The sequence below is a fragment of the Schistocerca cancellata genome, chromosome 11, assembly GCF_023864275.1.
Source record: "Schistocerca cancellata isolate TAMUIC-IGC-003103 chromosome 11, iqSchCanc2.1, whole genome shotgun sequence".
Lineage (NCBI taxonomy): Eukaryota > Metazoa > Arthropoda > Insecta > Orthoptera > Acrididae > Schistocerca > Schistocerca cancellata.
The window spans coordinates 164,030,167-164,052,352 of NC_064636.1; the positions used below are offsets into that span (position 1 = coordinate 164,030,167).

The 22,186-nt window shown below is 49.5% G+C and overlaps 2 protein-coding genes across 2 annotated transcripts in view; both read right to left on the reverse strand.

Moving 5' to 3' along the window:
• The window catches only part of LOC126108506 (uncharacterized), a 369,053-nt gene extending 361,485 nt beyond the window's left edge, over positions 1–7,568 (reverse strand). The window contains exon 1 of the mRNA XM_049913773.1: positions 7,532–7,568. The gene's annotated coding sequence lies outside the window, so the exon portion shown is untranslated. The remainder of the gene's footprint in view (positions 1–7,531) is intronic.
• LOC126108510 (uncharacterized) overlaps positions 1–22,186 on the reverse strand; it is a 56,376-nt gene that overhangs the window by 17,312 nt on the left and 16,878 nt on the right. The window lies entirely within an intron of this gene.

The following is a 22,186-nucleotide window of genomic DNA, read 5'->3' on the forward strand; positions in this document are numbered from 1 at the left end:
ATGCCTTTCACAAACTCTAGTTTCCGAACGGTTTAAGCAGTTCAAAGGGGGACACGAAAAGAGTGAAGACGTGTCACACCTGTGGTGACTCTTGACGTCAACAACGGACAAAGACATTGAAAAAACTAGAGGTTTAATCTGAAAAGATCATCAGTCGAGTATTTGTGCCGTTTCTGACATTGTAACGAATCGACAAACTATTCGGCAGATTTAACACTAACATTTTCGCATGAGAAAGTTTGTTTAAAAATGGTGCCCAAGAACCTGATACCTATCAGGTCATTTTTGCACAAGCAAGGGGTCCACGTGTCGGAACATCCACCCGACTCTTCCTATCTCGCTCCATGTGACTTCTTTCTGGTCCCAAAAGGGAAGGCTGCACTGAAAAGAACAAGATTTGAGACAGCTGAACCCATAAAAAATGTGACGGAAGCCACGAACATATTTTCTGAAAATAACTTCAAAGACTGTTTTGATCAGTAGGAAAAAACACACAGAGAGAGTGTAGTATTTTGAAAGAGATGACCTAAAACTGGTGATGAAGTAACAATAAAGAATGTTGTATCCCAATTCCAGTTACATTTTAGCCAAACCTCTTATCTGGTACAGCCTCAGTGTGGCAGTGACATATTATGCTCATTGGAGGGAAACCAGCACAATACCATATAATCAAACTCTTCTGAGGAGGTTATGAGAGGCTCTCAGGACCAAGTGTTACAAGAAGCTACCCGATGAGATGTATTTGTTACGAACAATGCTTACAGGTCATTCTGGGCAGGACACAGACACACGTGCTGCTTCTTTGGGATAGCAAAGATCACATTTCCTACACCCCCCACACTCCAACATGAGAATCCAGCGACTTTTTCTCCTTGCCTCAAATTCAGAAATAGTTGATTGAGACAACAAGGTGATTTTCGAAGTGAAACATTTGCTGAAGAGCCTGAATGCAGACTCATTCACCAAGTCATCCCTCGTGTCATCTCGTGGAATCGGGTGTACTGCTGACCGTCTGCGTCTTTCCGAAACAATATTTTGATGTCGTGATTTAGGTTCTCAGTCAGGTGTTTCCTGCGACTGGCCAACAAGCTGACCACGTCCCGTATTTATGCCTGGGCGGTGTACGGTGTTCCCTACACCGTCTGCGCCCACTGTGACCATTTCTGGTGGTGCTTTTTATCTCTAGGCATTCTGCCTTCCATTTGCACCCATTTCCACTGTTTTCCTCAGTGGCAGCTATGCCAAGGCATTCCATGCTAGGTCAGCACCCACCACGCATGTTTCTGTATAGACACGCTGCAGACGTTTCTTATGCTGTTGGCAACCACTCCGGCTTTTTATCGTACCCCTGTCAAACTCCTGGCCGTGTGGGTTCGGTACGCCCCTACAGAGGTGGTGCCTGCCAAATTAGGCTGCTGTGGGAACTACATTTTGTGTCTGATCATCTACAGCAAGTGTTTATACATAAAGGGTACTCAAATAGGGCCATCTGCAAAGTGCTACATCTCACCAGACGATCTGTCTCACCAGACGATCTGATACAATGGGAGAAGAACAAGAAGAGAACAGGAGGGTAGCCTATCTATTGAATACAGGGTCTGCATCTGCCTAGATAAGCAGGATCCTGAAAAATCACAAAATCAGAAGTCTGTTCTGCCCACGTAACAAGATCAGCGTGCGCCTTGGAACGATCAGAGATGATCTGGGGTTAAGGAATGTGGTATGTCTTACATCGATCAGACCACCTGAATAGTTGAAATAAGATGTAAAGAACACCAAAGACATACCAGACTAAGATAGGACATTAAAACAGCAGTAACACAACACTACCTGGAACTTGAACACACCTGGCTCAGACTCCCAGATTTTGGGATAGTGTGATCACTGAATCTATCGAAATCAGGATGACAGAGAACCTGATCAACTGGGAAGCAGGATACCAGATCAGTACAGTGTGGAATCCGGCTTTAGAATTACTGAAGAAACAACGGGAAAAAGTTTCCTTCTGCAGCAACAAACGTCAGACAATAAGGGGCATAATTAACGGGGTCAAATCTCTTGCAGAGCAGCACGTGCCAACTTCCTCCTCGGGAGCCAACTCCCACAGGCACCACATATCTCAGGAGCAGACATACTAAACATCTCCAGAGGGTGGTCACCACCACAACAGATTGGTGTGGCGTACATGGACAGAATACGCAATTCCCACAACTGTCCAATTGGGCAGGCACGGCACTTATAGGGGCATGCTGAACCCACAAGGCCACGAGTATGACAAGGACACAATACAAAGCCAGAGTGGTTGCCAACAGCATCAGAAACATTTGCAGTGTGTCAATAGTGCTGGAAGCACACTTGGTGGGTGCAAATATATTTCAGAACTCCTCAGCACAGCCGCCACTGGGGAAAACAGCAGAAAATGGGCGCAGACAGAAGTTGGAACGCCTAGAGATAAATAGCACCACCAGAAACAGTCGCAGTAGATGTGGGCGGTGCAGGAACACCGGACACTGATCACACATGAATATGCGAACGTTCAGCTTGTCCACCAGTTCCAGGAAGCCTCCGACGAAGATGCTGAGTCACGATGTCGAAATATTGCGTCGGGAAGATGCTGACCACCGGCAGTACACCCAGTTCCACGAGATGACACTGAATCACCGGGAAAGTCTAAGAAATTAAATCATCCCTTGTCAGAGAAAATTGTCACACTGAAGGTCGAATATGTAGACTAACACTGTCATTAAGCTTTGTGGTCACAACTTGATTTTGTGTGGACAAAATGACTATTCCTCTTACCTAAATTACTTCTCATCAATTTCAATAAACCAAATAACTGACATCTAATTCCCTGCAGATGTCATATAATATCATGGCTACGGTTGAGTAAGCAAAGGAATGGTCAAAAAAAGTAAACATGCCGGGTTTATGAGATTGTTTTCATCTTCATGCAATATTACCTAGAAAAATGTGTACATAAATAATAGCTAGCTGAACTGGTTTACTTGCGTCACAAATGACAGCCCATTCCATACTGCCCTGTTGTTCCCTGTAGTGCTGTGATATCTACTGTGTGCTTCAAGCAGAGGTACAATATATGGTTACTGCACTTCAGTTCCTTAGCAACAGTTGACAGCGCACACATTATTATGGTTCCAAGAGAGGAGATGTACACGGACAAATGTGCTGCAACTATAGTAGTAAGACAAGCAGGTTTATCTATGCCTCAATCGTGAAACAATGTGGTGGGTGCATAAGGGGAATGCAATACATCCTTCACAACCAGAAGGCGACAGGTAGCAATAAGGACATACTGTGACCGGGACAACCTCGTAGAAAAATTAAAAGTGATGACAAATTCATCTGAATCACTAGTCAGAGAAATAGATTCAAAACATTGCTCAAATTCGTACAGAACTGGTAGAAACAAAAAATGTATCTGTTGCAACAGTAAAAAGGAAACTTACTAATGCCGGATTGAAAGGACAAGTGGCAGTGAGGACACTCCTTATGAAGCTGGTAAGTAAATAGAAGAGACTCATGGGCTAGGAAACACAGTAAATGAACATGAGAAGAGTGGAAGAAAGTGTTATTAACAGATTTGGAAGATAGTGTTATTAACAGATTGAATGTATTAATCAGTTACTTCGGCATGCCCACGACTTCCTAAAATTGTGCCCTGAAATCAGATCCATTCTGTTTGAGATTTTGCCCACCACAACTAGAATAGCTTTCCGTCTCCCTCCCAATATTCTGGTCAGACCCTACGCTGCTCCTACCTACCCTGTGGCTCCTACCCCTGTGATCATCCCTGCTGCAAGGTATGCACCCTCTTACCACCACCCATACCAGCTCTGTAACTGGCAAAACATATTATTGATGGGAGAGCCATCTGTGAAATGGTATGTCATATACCAACTGTTATGTGAACACTGTTTAGCCTTTTACATTGGCTTGACTACCACCAAGTTATCAGTTAGGATGAATGGGCATAGGCAGAGCGTGTATGTTATGTTATATTAACTGGGGACCTAGAAACGATGGAGAGGCTCCGCCCCCAACGCATCTGCGGTGGTCCACAACCCCACAATGATTACCGCAGTCCACTTCACCCCTTCACTGCCCCACACCAAACCCAGGGTTATTGTGCGGTTCGGCCCCCACTGGAAACCCCCCCCCCCCCCGCCCCCAGGGTATGTCTCACACCAGACGAGTGTAACCTCTATATTTGCTTGGTAGAGTAATGGTGGTGTATGCGTACGTGGAGAAATTGTTTGCACAGCGATCGCCGACATAGTGTAACTGAGGCGGAATAAGGGGAACCAGCTCACATTTGCTGATGCAGATGGAAAACCGCCTAAAAACCATCCACAGACTGGCCAGCTCACCGGACCTCGACACAAATCTGCCGGGCGGATTTGTGCCGGGGACTGGCGCTCCTTCCCACCCGGAAAGCCGTGCATTAGACCACACGGCAAACCGGGCGGGAAATGAAGGGGACCCAACAGCGTCTGGTGTTCCCAGGCGGTCAGAGCGTGTATACTGGCAACACACAATATCCTGCTGCACATCACGGTCTACAACACGACAGTTATGACCTTGATACATGTTTCACCACACGTGCCATCTGGATTCTTCCCTGCACACCAGTTTCTCCGAACTCCACTGGTGGGAATTAGCGCTAGAATATGTCCTCGGTTCTCACCACCCACCTGACCTTAATTTATGTTAATTTCTTCCATCTCAGCATTTCTTCACAGTATGTACTCCTTTCTTTGCTCCATCTTAGTTTTCTACATCTTTCACAATGAACTTAGCTTTGCACTCTTACTAACTCATACACGATATTTCTGCAGTAATCTGTGTCTTGCATATTACCTGTTCTTCTACCTTTAAGCTCTCAGGTTTTCAAATCTCATCTAGTGCAGTACCCAACAGTCAGTCTTTCCTTCTCATTCTGTCCGGTAAGTCTTCTCCGATCCGCCGTTTGGGTGACTTCTCCAAAAACCTCTCCAGTCCTTTTTCTTCATTCCTCCCTTCAATCCTTCTGCTGGAAGAAGGAGCCACTGGTTCCAAAAGCTTGTGTAAATATAGCCTTCGTTTACGTGTGGGTTCCCCTGCCGCCACTTGGTGAGTGACTTTTTTATCTATCCATCAATATTATAGAGTGGAAAATGATGGCTGTTGCCACATCTTGTCATGAACTCGCCGTTGAATGGAGGAGAGAGATCCAGGGCTACAAATGGAGAAATCTATGGCCAAGAAAGTGCCTTGTGGCACATTAAAGTGTTTGTGCCTCCAGTGTTGAGGATGCAGAGATTGAGCCCTGCCGACAGGTCTTCAACAATCCTGTCCCAGTCTACGGTCGCAGTACCACCTCAGAGGGTTACGGGAGTTAAAATCCCAAAGGAGAAGGAAGGGAGCAACGAGCTGTCGAAGAAGGACAACAAGAGCAGGAAATTTAGGATTCCAGTGCAGGAGGGGGGAATAAGGACTGCCATGTTGTTATTGCAGAGCCTAAATGGATCCAAAAGGCCACTGCAAAGCAGTACGAAGGGGAACTCGAGAACTAACACGTCTGTGCGGCCCATGCACACACACCACCGAAGGCTCACAAAGAGCCGACGAGTTTCGGCAGATGGTTCGGAAACCACAGATCGTCAGTGAATGAGTATCCACAGCACGAGATCCCTGCAATACAAAACAAGCTACAGAGTAGAGAGAAAGACGAGACTGCAATCCCAGAAGGTGAAGACAGTAACCATTACAGTTCCACTGAAGGAGAGTAGTACAAGAGCCCAGAAGCACATCGAATGGACCAGAATTGTGGGGGCAGGAGACAGGGGCCGCGCTCTCATCCTGAGACTTAACTCATCTTCTTCTCCTTGAGAGGACAAGAGGAGGTGTGGTCAGGAAGAGATGGAGTCACAGGAATATCAGGATCCGAAAGCTAATGAGTTGCTTTGAGATCTACAGAACATGAGTCCACATGTGACTAAGCAACAGACTTCTCGTCCTGGAGACACCAGGGAGGGAGGTTCCTCGAGGGAGCCGCATGCCCGGCAGGTCCCACAGAAGAGGTTACTTCTTGGGCCAAGGAGAAGGAGTGGGAAGTACCACCGAGGAGGAAAGGGAATAGGGACACGACAGGGGTAAGGAGGAAAGAGGAGGACGAAAAATGCAGTGGATGGAAAGGTAGGTGTTAAAGATACCGTGTGGAAACAAATTTCTGTCACGCCTCAGAGTAGGATGGACAGTCAAGAATTTTGGATTCCAGAATCTTCCTTTCCTTTTTATATATCAGGCACTACAGTGAGCGAGGAGAGTGTGAGCCAGAACAGTTCACACACTTTGGCTGCAAGGACTCCCTACACGGAGAGGGCAGCTGCAGTCTCAGCAAATAGGATTCGGATCACATCGTGAAGACACGACCAAAACGGAGACACCTGAAATGGTGCACGGGAGTGGGATATAGGGTTTCACATCACAATGGTAAACCACAATTTTGTCTTTTCTGGAAAGGTATCCCCTCATAAGCTAGGACGAAAGCGCCCATACGAGGCGATTGTCCTTACGACCCCTCTGGACTTGCTGGACAAAAATGCCGTGCCGTTTCAGATTAATCCTGAGTTCCTCGTCAGATTGCAGGAGGCTGTCCCTGTGCAAATATTGCTCTGTGTCATACACAAGGACTGGTGAGGAGTAATGCTCATCAGAGCATCCACTGAGTGCTTACAAGCACAAAGGGAAGCCGACCGACTGGCAGAAGAGGTTTTAATCAGTAGGGAACCAATCACATCTTACTGAGTCAACTTCCCTTAACTTATCTTTGATATGTTCTTTTTTTCTTTAAAAAAAGGGGGGGGCAGTTTGGTTGTGGCAAAAGTTTTCCTGTGTGTCTTGGGTGAAACCAAGTAATGTGAAAAAGGTTTTTTCCCAAGCCAGTGGGCCTGGCTCCTCTCCCAGGGGATGGCTAGGGAAGGGAAGACTGGGGAAACAAAAGGAGGAGCAGAGAGAGAACTGTTTCTGTATGAAGACACAGCTGCGGAAGAGCAGCCAGAAGCACAGAGCTCAGCACGCTTTCTGTGCAGAGCGTCCAGCCCGGTACCACCCACTCCGATCACAGGCTCATCCCGCGGGTACCACACAGCCGCATCGAGGACCACCCGGCTCGACAGTCGTCGCCAGGAATGTCAGTGCCCCAAAAAGGTGAGCAACCACTCTTAGGCGTACACGAGGCAATCACAGCTCAGGTACCAGAAGTGTGATTCCTATGATGTCAACCATATGGGCCCATAAGAACTGCACCACATGGACTCGCTACACCTTCTGGTGACCTAGCAGGGTGGTGGTGGTGGTGGTGGTGGTGGTGGTGGTGGTGGTTAGTGTTTAACGTCCCGTCGACAATGAGGTCATTAGAGATGGAGCGCAAGCTCGGGTTAGGGCAGGATTGGGAAGGAAATCGGCCGTGCCCTTTCAAAGGAACCATCCCGGCATTTGCCTGAAAGGATTTAGGGAAATCACGGAAAACCTAAATCAGGATGGCTGGAGACGGGATTGAACCGTCGTCCTCCCGAATGCGAGTCCAGTGTGCTAACCACTGCGCCACCTCGCTCGGTGACCTAGCAGGGGGGAGAGGGGGCTACAGCAGGGAAGGAAGAGGAACCCACACCGGAGGATATTCTAGGGAGTGAGCTGCTCCTTAAATTGCTCACACTACAGAAGCAGAATTTCGAAAGGGGGGTCAAACTCCAAAGGAGGGCAGGAGAAGGGACTTGGGAGGGGGGGGGGGGGGGGGGGAGGAAGAGTGGAAACACTAGAAACTAGACCAAAAAGAAATATCAGAATTGAGGGAACAGCCAAGTAGCCATAAAGGGAAATATTGAAGGAGGAAGAACAGAAGGGGCAGACGTGGGAGGAGCTACAATGGGAAGGAGTGGATATGGGGAAAAGAAAGCAGCCTGGGAGAGAAGAAAGGCAGCACTAGGTCGGGGATCTGTGCACATCACACACGTACCCACAAATGAGCTGTGGGCCGCCTGGCAGGGGTTGGTTGGTTGGTTTGGGGGATGAAAGGGACCAGACTGCTACGGTCATCGGTCCCTTTTTCCAAATACAAAGAACACCCACAGAGAATAAAACCGAGGAACAGAATAGATCACAGACGATACAGAACAAGAGAAACGGAGACAAGGACAAGACAAAACGAACTAAAACCACACAGAGTGTGACAGTGGTTGGCCGACCATAGAAATAAAAAAGGAAAAGCCAACCACTTAGAAACACATTAAAAGATCAGTTTAAAATCATAGGCCAAAGGCCAGAATCAACACAGAAAATAAAATAAAACAGAAACACTCAGATGAAAGAATAAAAACTCCCTGCCCTAATAAAACGTAAAACTAAGGCAGCCATAATAGGGTCATCAGATAAAACGGCAGGGAGCGTATCAGGCAGCGCAAATGTCTGCCTGACCACAGCTAAAAGGGGGCAGGCCAACAGAATGTGGGCCACCGTCAAAGCCGCCCCGCAGCGACATACAGGAGGGTCCTCCCGGCGCAGTAAATAACTGTGTGTTAGCCGGGAGTGGCCAATGCGGAGCCGACAAAGGACGACTGAGTCCCTGCAGCTGGCTCGCATGGAGGACCGCCACACAGTCGTCGTCTCCTTAATGGCACGGAGTTTATTGGGTGTAATCCGATCGCGCCATTCAGCGTCCCAAAGCGCAAAAACTTTTCGGCGGAGGACTGCCCGCAAATCAGCCTCTGGGAGGCCAACATCCAGAGATGGTTTACTCGTGGCCTCTTTCGCCAGGCGGTCAACATGTTCATTGCCTGGGATACCGACATGACCGGGGGTCCACACAAAGACCACAGAGCGGCCGCAACGCGCAAGAGTATGCAGGGACTCATGGATAGCCATCACCAGACGAGAACGAGGAAAACACTGGTCGAGAGCTCGTAAACCGCTCAGGGAATCGCTACAGATAACGAAGGACTCACCTGAGCAGGAGCGGATATACTCTAGGGCTCGAAAGATGGCGACTAGCTCAGCAGTGTAAACGCTGCAGCCAGCCGCCAAGGACCGTTGTTCGGAATGGTCCCCTAGAGTTAGCGCATACCCGACACGACCAGCAACCATCGAACCGTCGGTGTAAACAATTCCAGAGCCCTGATACGTGGCCAGGATGGAATAAAAGCGGCGGCGGAAGGCCTCTGGAGGGACCGAGTCCTTCGAGCCCTGTGCCAAGTCGAGCCGAAGGCAAGGGCGAGGAACACACCACAGGGGTGTACGCAGAGGCGCCCGGAAAGGAGGTGGAACAAGGAAAAACCCAAGCCCGCAGAGAAGCTCCTTGACGCGTACGGCGATCGGACAACCCGACCGGGGCCGACTGTCTGGCAGATGGACGACTGACTGCGGGAACAGGACACGATAATTTGGATGCCCGGGCAAGCTTAGAACATGGGCAACATACGCGGCCAGCAAACGTTGGCGCCGGAACCGCAGTGGAGGTACACCTGCCTCCACTAGTACGCTCTCCACAGGGCTGGTGCGGAAAGCACCAGTGGCAAGGCGTATCCCGCTGTGGAGAATTGGGTCCAGCACCCGTAACGCAGATGGGGATGCTGAGCCATAAGCCAGGCTCCCATAATCCAGACGGGACTGGATTAACGCCTGGTAGAGCCGCAACAGGGTAGAGCGGTCGGCGCCCCAGCGGGTGTGGCTCAAGCATCTCAGAGCGTTTAGATGCCGCCAACACGTCTGTTTAAGCTGCTGGATATGAGGCAGCCAAGTCAACCGGACATCGAAAACCACCCCCAAAAACCTGTGGGTCTCCACCACAGCAAGGAGTTCGTCGGCAAGATAAAGCCGCGGCTCAGGATGGACTGTTCGGCGCCGGCAGAAATGCATAACGCGGGTCTTGGCTGCCGAAAACTGAAACCCATGCGCTACAGCCCAAGACTGCGCCTTACGGATAGCGCCCTGTAGCTGACGTTCAACAGCTGCAATGCCAGTAGAGCTGTAATAAAGGCAGAAGTCGTCAGCATACAGGGAAGCAGAGACAGAATTTCCCACGGCCGCAGCGAGCCCGTTAATGGCTATTAAAAACAGGCAGACACTTAAAACAGAACCCTGCGGCACACCGTTCTCCTGGACGTGGGTGGAACTATAGGAGGCTGCGACTTGCACGCGGAAGGTACGATACGACAGGAAATTGCGGATAAAGATCGGCAAAGGGCCCCGAAGACCCCATCCATGAAGCGTAGAAAGGATGTGATGACGCCATGTCGTATCGTACGCCTTCCGCATGTCGAAAAAGACAGCGACCAGTTGCTGACGGCGGGCAAAGGCAGTACGGATGGCCGACTCCAGGCTCACCAGATTGTCGGCGGCGGAGCGGCCTTTCCGGAACCCACCCTGAGACGGAGCCAGAAAGCCCCGAGACTCCAGTACCCAATTTAAGCGCCGGCTCACCATCCGTTCGAGAAGCTTACAAAGAACGTTGGTGAGGCTAATGGGGCGGTAGCTGTCCACCTCCAGAGGAGTCTTTCCAGGTTTCAAAACGGGGATGACAACGCCTTCCCGCCATTGCGACGGAAACACCCCCTCGACCCAAAGACGGTTGTAAAGATCGAGAAGGCGCCGCTGACAGTCCACTGAAAGGTGTTTCAGCATCTGACAGTGGATGCCATCTGGCCCAGGAGTGGTATCAGGGCAAGCAGCTAGGGCACTGCGAAATTCCCACTCACTGAATGGAGCATTGTAAGATTCTGGGTGGTTGGTGCGAAACGAAAGGCTCCGACGTTCCATCCGCTCTTTAATGGAGCGGAAGGCCTGGGGGTAATTCGCAGAAGCGGAACTCATAGCAAAATGCTCTGCTAAGCGATTGGCAATGACGTCGGAGTCAGTACAAACTGCTCCATTCAGTGAGAGCGCAGGGACGCTGGCAGGGGTCCGATAGCCGTAGACGCGTCGAATCTTGGCCCAGACCTGCGAAGGAGTGACATGTAGGCCAATGGTGGACACATACCGCTCCCAGCACTCCTTCTTGCCTTGGCGGATAAGGAGGCGGGCCCGCGCACGCAGCCGTTTGAAGGCGATAAGGTGGTCTAAGGAGGGATGTCGCTTGTGACGCTGGAGCGCCCGCCGGCGATCTTTAATCGCTTCAGCGATCTCAGGCGACCACCAAGGCACAGCCTTCCGCCGAGGGGGCCCAGAAGAACGGGGAATGGCAGATTCGGCGGCAGTAACGATGCCGGTGGTGACCGATTGAACCACCGCATCAATGTCGTCATTAGAGAGAAACTCAAGAGCGGCAGTGGAGGAGAACAAGTCCCAGTCAGCCCTATTCATAGCCCATCTGCTAGGGCGCCCAGAAGAGTGACGCTGTGGTAGTGACAGAAAGATCGGAAAGTGGTCACTACCACACAGGTCGTCATGCACACTCCATTGGACAGACGGTAAGAGGCTAGGGCTACATATTGAAAGGTCAATGGCGGAGTATGTGCCATGCGCCACACTGAAGTGTGTGAAGGCACCATCATTTAAAATTGAGAGATCGAGCTGCGACAATAAATGCTCAACGATGGCGCCTCGACCTGTTGCCACTGACCCACCCCACAGAGGGTTATGGGCGTTGAAGTCGCCCAATAGCAAGAACGGTGGCGGCAATTGGGCTATCAGCGCAGCCAGGACATGCTGCGAGACATCACCATCTGGTGGAAGGTAAAGACTGCAGACGGTAACAGCCTGTGGCGTCCACACCCGAACAGCGACAGCCTCTAAAGGTGTGTGGAGAGGGACAGACTCGCTGTGCAGAGTGTGAAGGACATAGAGGCAGACGCCACCCGACACCCTTTCATATGCTGCCCGGTTCTTATAATAACCCCGATAGCCACGGAGGGCGGGGGTTCGCATTGCTGGAAACCAAGTTTCCTGAAGAGCAATGCAGAAGAAAGGGTGAAGGCTTATAAGTTGTTGGAGCTCAGCTAGATGGTGGAAAAAACCGCCGCAGTTCCACTGGAGGATGATATTGTCCATGGCTGAGAAAGGCGTGAAAGGACTGGGAAGGCAATTTACGCTGCTTGTTCACTCACTGCCACCGATTCAGTACCCGTACGAGAGGCATCCGTGGCGTCTGAGGGACCAGCGAGATCAAGGTCCTCAGCGGACGCTAGAATCTCGACTGCATCCTCAGACGCAGAGCGCGAAAGGTGCGGTGGGGTTGGCGCCACCGCAAGTTCTTTGGCCTTAGAGGTCTTTCTCTTGGACTTCTCTCGCTGAACCTTGGGTTGCACCGGCTGGGAAGGCTTCACCGATTCAGTCTCCGGGACAGAGGAGGATCGTGAAGCCCTACGCCCGGCCGCTGGTGAGGACTTATGCCACTGGCGGCCGTCATCCTTCCCGCTGGTGGAACCCTGGGAAGGGAGGGTCCCAAGGGAACTCTTACGGGCGAGAGTAGCCGAAGAAGTTAGACGCTTCTCCGGCTGAGAAGCGGGGACGGACGTCCCCGACGGGTGGGAGGAGGTTGCTCCTGAGGTAGGTGGTGCAGGAGCAACCGGTTGGGTAGAGCCCCCCACAGGCAAGGGGGCAGGAGGAGTCTTACTGCTTATCGAGCTGGCTGGAAGTCTCGAAACTGATGGGGCTAGCACAGTTGCCGTAGCAGTTGCATAAGAAGATGTCATTCTCACAGGATGGAGTCTGTCATATTTCCTTTTGGCCTCAGTATAGGTCAGCCGGTCCAGGGTCTTATATTCCATAATTTTGCGCTCTTTCTGAAAGACTTTGCAGTCAGGCGAGCAAGGTGAATGGTGCTCCCCGCAGTTGACACAGATGGGAGGCGGGGCACATGGAGTATCGGGATGAGACGGGCGTCCGCAATCTCGACATGTGAGGCTGGAAGTGCAGCGGGAAGACATATGGCCGAACTTCCAGCACTTGAAGCACCGCATCGGGGGAGGAATATAGGGCCTGACGTCACATCGGTAGACCATCACCTTGACCTTTTCCGGTAACGTATCACCCTCGAAGGCCAAGATGAAGGCACCGGTAGCTATCTGATTTTCCTTCGGACCCCGATGAACGCGCCGGACGAAATGTACACCCCTGCGCTCTAAGTTGGCGCGCAGCTCGTCATCAGACTGCAAAAGAAGGTCCTTATGGTAAATAACTCCCTGAACCATATTTAAACTCTTATGCGGCGTGATCGTAACAGCAACATCCCCCAACTTGTCACAAGCAAGCAACTGTCGTGACTGGGCAGAGGATGCCGTTTGGATCAGGACCGATCCAGAGCGCATTTTTGACAAGCCCTCCACCTCCCCAAACTTGTCCTCTAAATGCTCAACGAAGAACTGAAGCTTTGTGGAGAGAAAAGACTCCCCATCAGCTCTCGTACAAACTAAGAATCGGGGCGAATAACTATTACCTCCATCCTGAGACTTACGCTCCTCCCACGGCGTGGCCAGAGAGGGGAACGATTTCGGATTGTACTTGTCAGCATTAAATTGAGCCCGAGAACGCTTAGAGACTGCTGGCGGCTGGCCGCCAGCGAGAGATGATGTACCACGCTTCATTGCGGGTCATCCGCCCTGATGCCACCTACTCCGACCAAGGGCCCTCCCCACGGGCGCCACCCAGCCGCAGCAATAGCCACCTGGCAGGATGTCCATTGCCGGGAGTCCTGATGCCCCAGGGAGACGGGCATCTACTCCTTGGCATACGTGGGGAGTTAACGGCGCAGGCATCAGTAGAGCGATCCCTGTGTTGTCAGGGGGCTACAACCAAGAGGGTACATGGCGGCCCCACCACAACGGACTGGCTACCGTGCTGGATCTTAGGTGCAAAACTGTCCAAGGTCGTCGTCGTAGTTAAAAGAAACAACGCAGAGTGCAGCGTGGGAATCGCACCCAGGGACGTATCCTCGCCCAAGAGATGGAAAAAGAGCGGGACACCATTGCAACGACGAAAAAGCTGGCTAAAGGTCTCAATGCACGACGGACACAGTGCACCACGTAAGGCGCCCTTCCCCAATTGGCTCGCTCTTCGGAATAATTTAGAAAGATGGAGGTCAAACCCGAGAGGGGACCATCACATAAGGCCGAAACATGTGAGACTCCTTTTAGTCGCCTCTTACGACAGGCAGGAATACCGCGGGCCTATTCTAACCCCCGAACCCGCAGGGGGAGCCTGGCAGGGGGCCGGCTGCTGTGGCCCAGTGGTTCTAGGCACTTCAGTCTGGAACCGCGGGACTGCTACAGTTGCAGGTTTGAATCCTGCCTCGGGCATGGGTGTGTGTGATGTCCTTAGGTTAGTTAGACTTCAGTAGTTCTAAGTTCTAGGGCACTGATGACCTCAGATGTTAAGTCCCATAGTGCTCAGAGCCATTTCGAACCCTTTCAGGGGAGGGGAAACGATGCAAAGTTCACGGTCTGACTGTGACGCTGAAATTTCATCAGTATGACCTCTTGCATAGTGCAAAACACAGAATGTGTAACCTTACAGGCTGATGGAATAGTCCCGTACTTCTCTGTTATTGGGAAGGTAAAATGTTTCCACGTCATGGATGATCATTTTGTTTCTGGTTGAAAGTGGAGGACTCGAGACTTGTCCGCTGTAAAAAAAATTGTACATTGAGGTCCTCTTCTTCCTCAGAGTACTAAATGGGGTGTTGGAAAGACTTGTTAATTTCGTGTTGCTCAGTCAACATGCGGGGCTACGTCATCGATCATCACACACCAATCATTATGAATGATCTAATGTAACTGGATAGATAAAACAGCCTATTAACCAAGTGGTAGCAAGAGAACACATATGAAAAAAAAGTTTTACTTATGTAAGCTTTTGGAGCCAGTGGCTTCTTCTTGTGGCAGAAGGGTTGAAGGAAAGGAAGAGGGGCAAAGCAAAAGAAACTGGAGAGCTATAGGTTGGTTGGTTGTTTGAGGTTTAAGGGACCAAACAGCAAGGTCATCAGTCCCTTGTTTCAAATATACTCCATTCTGCTAATGGGACATCTCAGAAAAGTCAGAACAATAAAATGGAAAAAGGGAAAAACATAAAAGTGCAGTCACGTTGTCATTGGTAAAAAAAAAAAATAAATAAATAAATAAATAAATAAATAAAAAAATTGTGGGAACAAGGCAAGAGAACGAACCCAACACTATACTGAAGCAGCATAGGCAAGACCACCTGTGACTTAAAAGGTACAACTGCTATAATGTAGGAAGTACGTATGGGAATAGAAAGACTAACCAAGCCTTAAAAAAGGGTAAAAACAGAGTAAAAGGGGAAGAAAAGTGGATGTCGGTCAGAAAGGGGAATCGGGAATCTCCGAACACTGCTTACAGTGTTGTTGTTGTGGTCTTCAGTCCTGAGACTGGTTTGATGCAGCTCTCCATGCTACTCTATCCTGTGCAAGCTTCTTCATCTCCCAGTACCTACTGCAACCTACATCCTTCTGAATCTGCTTAGTGTATTCATCTCTTGGTCTCCCCCTACGATTTTTACCCTCCACGCTGCCCTCCAATACTAAATTGGTGATCCCTTGATGCCTCAGAACATGTCCTACCAACCGATCCCTTTTTCTGGTCAAGTTGTGCCACAAACTTCTCTTCTCCCCAATCCTGTTCAATACTCCCTCATTAGTAATGTGATCTACCCATCTAATCTTCAGCATTCTTCTGTAGCACCACATTTCGAAAGCTTCTATTCTCTTCTTGTCCAAACTATTTACCGTCCATGTTTCACTTCCATACATGGCTACACTCCATACAAATACTTTCAGAAATGACTTCCTGACACTTAAATCTATACTCGATGTTAACAAATTTCTCTTCTTCAGAAACGCTTTCCTTGCCATTGCCAGTCTACATTTTATATCCTCTCTACTTCGACCATCATCAGTTATTTTGCACCCCAAATAGCAAAACTCCTTTACTACTTTAAGTGTCTCATTTCCTAATCTAATTCCCTCAGCATCACCCGACTTAATTCGACTACATTCCATTATCCTCGTTTTGCTTTTGTTGATGTTCATCTTATATCCTCCTTTCAAGACACTGTCCATTCTGTTCAACTGTTCTTCCAAGTCCTTTGCTGTCTCTGATAGAATTACTATGTCATCAGCGAACCTCAAAGTTTTTATTTCTTCTCCATGGATTTTAATACCTACTCCAAATTTTTCTTTTGTTTCCTTTACTGCTTGCTCAATATACAGATTGAATAACATCGGGGAGAGGCTACAACCCTGTCTTACTCCCTTCCCAACCACTGCTTCCCTTTCATGTCCCTCGACTCTTATAACTGCCATCTGGTTTCTGTACAAATTGTAAATAACCTTTCGTTCCCTGTATTTTACCCCTGCCACCTTTAGAATTTGAAAGAGAGTATTCCAATCAACATTGTCAAAAGCTTTCTGTAAGTCTACAAATGCTAGAAACGTAGGTTTGCCTTTCCTTAATCTTTCTTCTAAGATAAGTCGTAAGGTCAGTATTGCCTCACGTGTTCCTACATTTCTACGGAATCCAAACTGATCTTCCCCGAGGTCGGCTTCTACTAGTTTTTCCATTCGTCTGTAAAGAATTCGTGTTAGTATTTTGCAGCTGTGGCCTATTAAACTGATAATTCGGTAATTTTCACATCTGTCAACACCTGCTTTCTTTGGGATTGGAATTATTATATTCTTCTTGAAGTCTGTGGGTATTTCGCCTGTTTCATACATCTTGCTCACCAGATGGTAGAGTTTTGTCATGACTGGTTCTCCCAAGGCCATCAGTAGTTCTAATGGAATGTTGTCTACTCCAGGGGCCTTGTTTCGACTCAGGTCTTTCAGTGCTCTGTCAAACTCTTCACGCAGTATCGTATCTCCCATTTCATCTTCATCTACATCCTCTTCCATTTCCATAATATTGTCCTCAAGTACATCGCCCTTGTATAGACCCTCTATATACTCCTTCCACCTTTCTGCTTTCCCTTCTTTGCTTAGAACTGGGTTTCCATCTGGGCTCTTGATGTTCATACAAGTGGTTCTCTTATCTCCAAAGGTCTCTTTAATTTTCCTGTAGGCAGTATCTATCTTACCACTAGTGAGATAAGCCTCTACATCCTTACATTTGTCCTCTAGCCATCCCTGCTTAGCCATTTTACTCTTCCTGCCGATATCATTTTTGAGACGTTTGTATTCCTTTTTGCCTGCTTCATTTACTGCATTTTTATATTTTCTCCTTTCATCAATTAAATTCAATATTTCTTCTGTTACCCAAGGATTTCTACTAGCCCTCGTCTTTTTACCTACTTGATCCTCTGCTGCCTTCACTACTTCATCCCTCAAAGGTACCCATTCTTCTTCTACTGTATTTCTTTCCCCCATTCCTGTCAATTGTTCCCTTATGCTCTCCCTGAAACTCTGTACAACCTCTGGTTCTTTCAGTTTATCCAGGTCCCATCTCCTTAAATTCACACCTTTTTGCAGTTTCTTCAGTTTTAATCTACAGGTCATAACCAATAGATTGTGGTCAGAGTCCACATCTGCCCCTGGAAATGTCTTACAATTTAAAACCTGGTTCCTAAATCTCTGTCTTACCATTATATAATCTATCTGATACCTTTTAGTATCTCCAGGGTTCTTCCATGTATACAACCTTCTATCATGATACTTAAACCAAGTGTTAGCTATGATTAAGTTGTGCTCTGTGCAAAATTCTACCAGGCGGCTTCCTCATTCATTTCTTAGCCCCAATCCATATTCACCTACTACGTTTCCTTCTCTCCCTTTTCCTACACTCTAATTCCAGTCACCCATGACTATGAAATTTTCGTCTCCCTTCACTATCTGAATAACTTACAGTGGGAGACACCCAAACACTCACCGCCCTGCCCCAACACCAGAGAGATTAAAAACCTTAAAACTGAGAATAAAAACCACTTTCCCGGAGGAAACCGAGAACCAGAGAGACCATCCGGGAGTCGTCAACCAACATCAAAGATAAAGCGTGGGGGAGCCTGTACTTAGCACGCAGAGCCAAAAGAAGGGGGCATTCAACCAAAATGTGGGATACTGACTGGAAGGCTCCACAACCACATAGTGGGGGGTGGTTCATCACGCAAAAGAAAACCATGGGTCAACCGAGTATGGCCAATTCGGAGACGACACAGTGTGGTAGAGTCATTTCGGAAGATGCAAAAGGAAGAACGCCACGGGCCTGGTGTCACCTTAATTGCACGAAGTTTATTAGACAGGGGAGTAGCCTCCCAAGAATTGGCCCATGACTGTGCGAAGTGGGATTTGATGTGAAGCCGTAAATCCGCTGCAGGAGGGGCTACAGAAAACGGGGGGTAGGTAACTGCTCCCCCAGCCAAACGATCAGCGAGCTCATTACCCGGGATACCCACACGGCCAGGGACCCAAAGTAAGTCAATAGAACAAGCAGCACGGTGAATATCAGCGAGATGGTCACGGATGGCAGAGACCAAGGGATGGCGCGAAAAACACCGGTCAGAAGCAAGAAGGCCACTCATCGAGTCCTTGCATAACAAAACGCGGTTGTGTTGGGACTGTTTAATAAAGGTAAGGGCCTGGGAAATTGCCATCAATTCCGCAGTAAACACCCCACATGTAGGTGGCAGCAGATGACTTTCCGTTCCAACAGAGGACGTGAAGGCATACCCAACATGATCAGCAGATTTAGAGCCATCAGTGTAAAAAACAACAGCATCCCGAAACTCGCATAAAATTTGGCGGAAAAAGGAACGGAACACCACCGGGGGGATGGAATCTTTCGGACCTCGGCGGAGATCCATCCGAATTTGAGGCCGAGGAACTAACCAAGGAGGGGTGGAGGGGAGGGAGCAAGGAAGACAGGACAAAGAAGGAAGCTGAAAATCACGGCAAAGAGACGCAAGGCGCAGCCCAACCGGTAAACCAGAAGCTGGGACCGCCGAACAGAAAAGGGGGGGGGGGGATCCCAGCTTCAACCAGGAGACTATCAACAGGGCTAGTAGGGAAGGCACCGGTGGCCAAACGGATACCACGATGGTGGACTGGATCCAGCACATGCAGTGTGGAAGGAGCAGCTGAAACATAAACTTGACAACCATAGTCCAAGCGAGACAGAACTAGAGCACGATAAAGACGGACGAGGAGGGAACGGTCCGCACCCCAAGACGAGTGGGCAAGGAAGCGAAGGACATTGAGTTTACGGAAACATCCTACCTTCAGGAGTCTGATATGGGGCAACCAAGTGAGCTTGTTGTTGAAAAGAAGACCCAGGAAACGAAACTGCGGAACCACAGGCAATCGTTGGGCAGCGAGATAGAGCTCTGGATCAGGGTGGATCGTAGTACGGCGACAGAAGTGGACCACTCGCGATTTTAAAGGAGAAAATTGAAACCCGTGGGAGAGGGTCCATGCAGAGGCACGCCGTATAGCTACCTGGAGCTGCCGCTCTGCAGATGCCATCGAGGAGGAACTAACCCAAATGCAGAAATCATCCACATACAGGGCAGGGGCGACCAAGGGACCGACAGAGGCCACAAGTCCATCGATAGCAATGAGGAAAAGACACTCAAGACAGAACCCTGTGGTATGCCCGTCTCCTGGGTCCGTGGAGAACTAAAAGCAGTACCAACTCGAACTCTGAATGACCGATGGATCAGGAACTGGCGGATAAAAATCGGGAGTGGGCCCCGAAGACCCCACTGATGAAGGGTAAGTAAGATGTGATGGCGCCAGGCCGTGTCATAGGCCTTGCAAAGGTCAAAAAACACTGCAACCAACTGGCGGCACTGGGAAAAAGCCTGCCGAACTGCAGATTCCAATGATCGATTGAAGACCATCCCTCTCGAAAGCCACACTGGTAAGGCGACAATAGATCCCGAGATTCGAGGACCCAATTGAGCCAACGGGCTACCATCCGTTCAAGTAACTTACAAACAACATTGGTCAAACTAATTGGCCGATAGCTGTCAACAGATAGGGGGTTCTTACCAGGCTTAAGGACAGGAACCACAATGCTATCCCTCCACTGAGAAGGGAAGTCACCCTGGAGCCAGATACGGTTAAACACCCGAAGATGATGTTGCCGTTGTGGAGCACTGAGATGTTGAAGCAGTTGGTTATGAATGGAATCCGGGCCAGGGGCCGTATCATGAGAAGAAGATAGAGCAGAAAGAAATTCCCATTCAGTAAAAGGTTCGTTGTAAGATTCTGACTCACAAGGGGTGAAACATAAGGTGGAAGCTTCAGCCAGCTGTTTTTGATGAAGGAAAGCAGCTGGATAGGAGGCTGACGCTGACGCCACTGCAAAATGGGTTGCAAGATGTTCTGCAAGAACTAATGGGTCCGTACAAATGCCATCTGGGAGGTGAAGGCCTGGGAGGGTGGACTGCCGATGGCAACCTTGGAGAGAACGAAGTGTAGCCCATACCTGTGACAGAGGGACAGTAGAACCAAGGGAAGAAACGAATAGTTCCCAACATATCCGCTTACCCTGTCTGATTAAATAACGGGCTTTAGCACGGAGGCGTTTAAAGGTAGTAAGGCTGGCGACGGATGGGTGCCTCTTAAAGTGTTGCAAAGCTCGACGACGATCACGGATGGCAATGGCAATGGCCGTACTCCACCACGGGACTTGCTGGCGACGAAATGGTCCAGATGAGCGCGGGACAGCAAGGTTAGCAGCGCGAACAATCGCGTCAGACACGTCACGTAGGACGTCATCAATACAACCCGACAAAGAGGGAGAAAACTCGACCTGTGCAGTGTATAGAGGCCAATCGGCGCGGTGGAAAGACCAACGAGGTAACCTGTCCATCGGGGAGCGGGAAGGGAGCGTGATAATCAACGGGAAATGGTCACTATCACAAAGGTCGTCGTGTGGCGACCAGTGTAATGAAGGGAGGAGAGAGGGAGAAGAAAGAGAAAGATCAATGGCAGAAAAGGTACCATGATTGGCACTGAAATGAGTAGGGGAGCCATCATTAAGAAGGCACAGGTCGTGGTTTGCAATAAATTGGTCTATAAGAAGACCTCGTCTAGATGGAAAGGCACTGCCCCACAAAGGATGATGAGCATTAAAATCCCCAAGGAGGAGGAAGGGAGGAGGAAGTTGCTGAAGAAGGGTGGTTAAGGCAGCAGGTGTAAGAGTCCGGTCAGGAGGGAGATAAAGATTGCAAACTGTGACTGCAGAGTCTAAGTGGACCCTAACAGCAACCGCTTCCAATGTAATTTGGAGAGGAATCCACGTGCTAGCAATGTCTGTACGGACCAACGTACAAACGCCACCAGAAGCCCGCAAGGGTCCGACCCAATTTCAACTGAAAACACGGAACCCACGGAGGGTCGGTGAGTGAGCATCAGTAAAATGAGATTTCTGGAGAACCACACAAGCTGCAGAGTAGGACGAAAGAAGGAATTGCAATTCCGGAAGGTGACGATAGTATCCATTACAATTCCATTGGAGAACCACAGAACGATGGTTTAAATGAGGGCTGAACACGCTAAATCCAGTCATACCGCCAGGTCCCCACCTGTCACCGACAAGGAGGGGGCGACATCCACGAACGACAGGTCAGAATCCGGTTGTGAAGTCGGGGAAGGGACCTCCGGTGACACCAGAGGCTCTTTGTCCTGGGACTTATGTTTCTTCTTCTTTTCAGGCTGAGATCGAGGAGGGCTGTGTGGCATAAAGGAGCCAGCTGCAGCAAGATCAGGAACAGAAAGAGACCGGGCGACCTGGGGGCCGACAGACCGCGGCTCTCGCGGTCGCCGCGCGGCAGCAGACCTTTGACCTGGAAGGAGCCGGGAAAGGGCATCCCGGGAGAGGCGCCCTTGACTGGCAGATGCCGAAGGAGTGGGACACTTCTCCGGCTGGGGAGGGGGAGCAGCGCCCATTGGAGAAGGTGTGGGAGCCGCAGGGGAGGGGGGGAGGAGAGGGGTCCGGGATGGGGGTAAGGAAGGGCGAGGAAGGGGTGAAGATGTAACCAAGGCGTAACTAGATGTCATGGACACAGGGTGCAGTCGTGCATATTTCTTACGGGCCTCTGTGTAGCTTAAACGATCGAGGGACTTATACTCCTGTATCTTTTTTTCTTTCTTATATACTGGGCAATCTGGTGAACGTGAACGTGGAGAATGACTACCATGACAATTTACACATACAGGAGGGGGAACACAGGGACTCCCCTCATG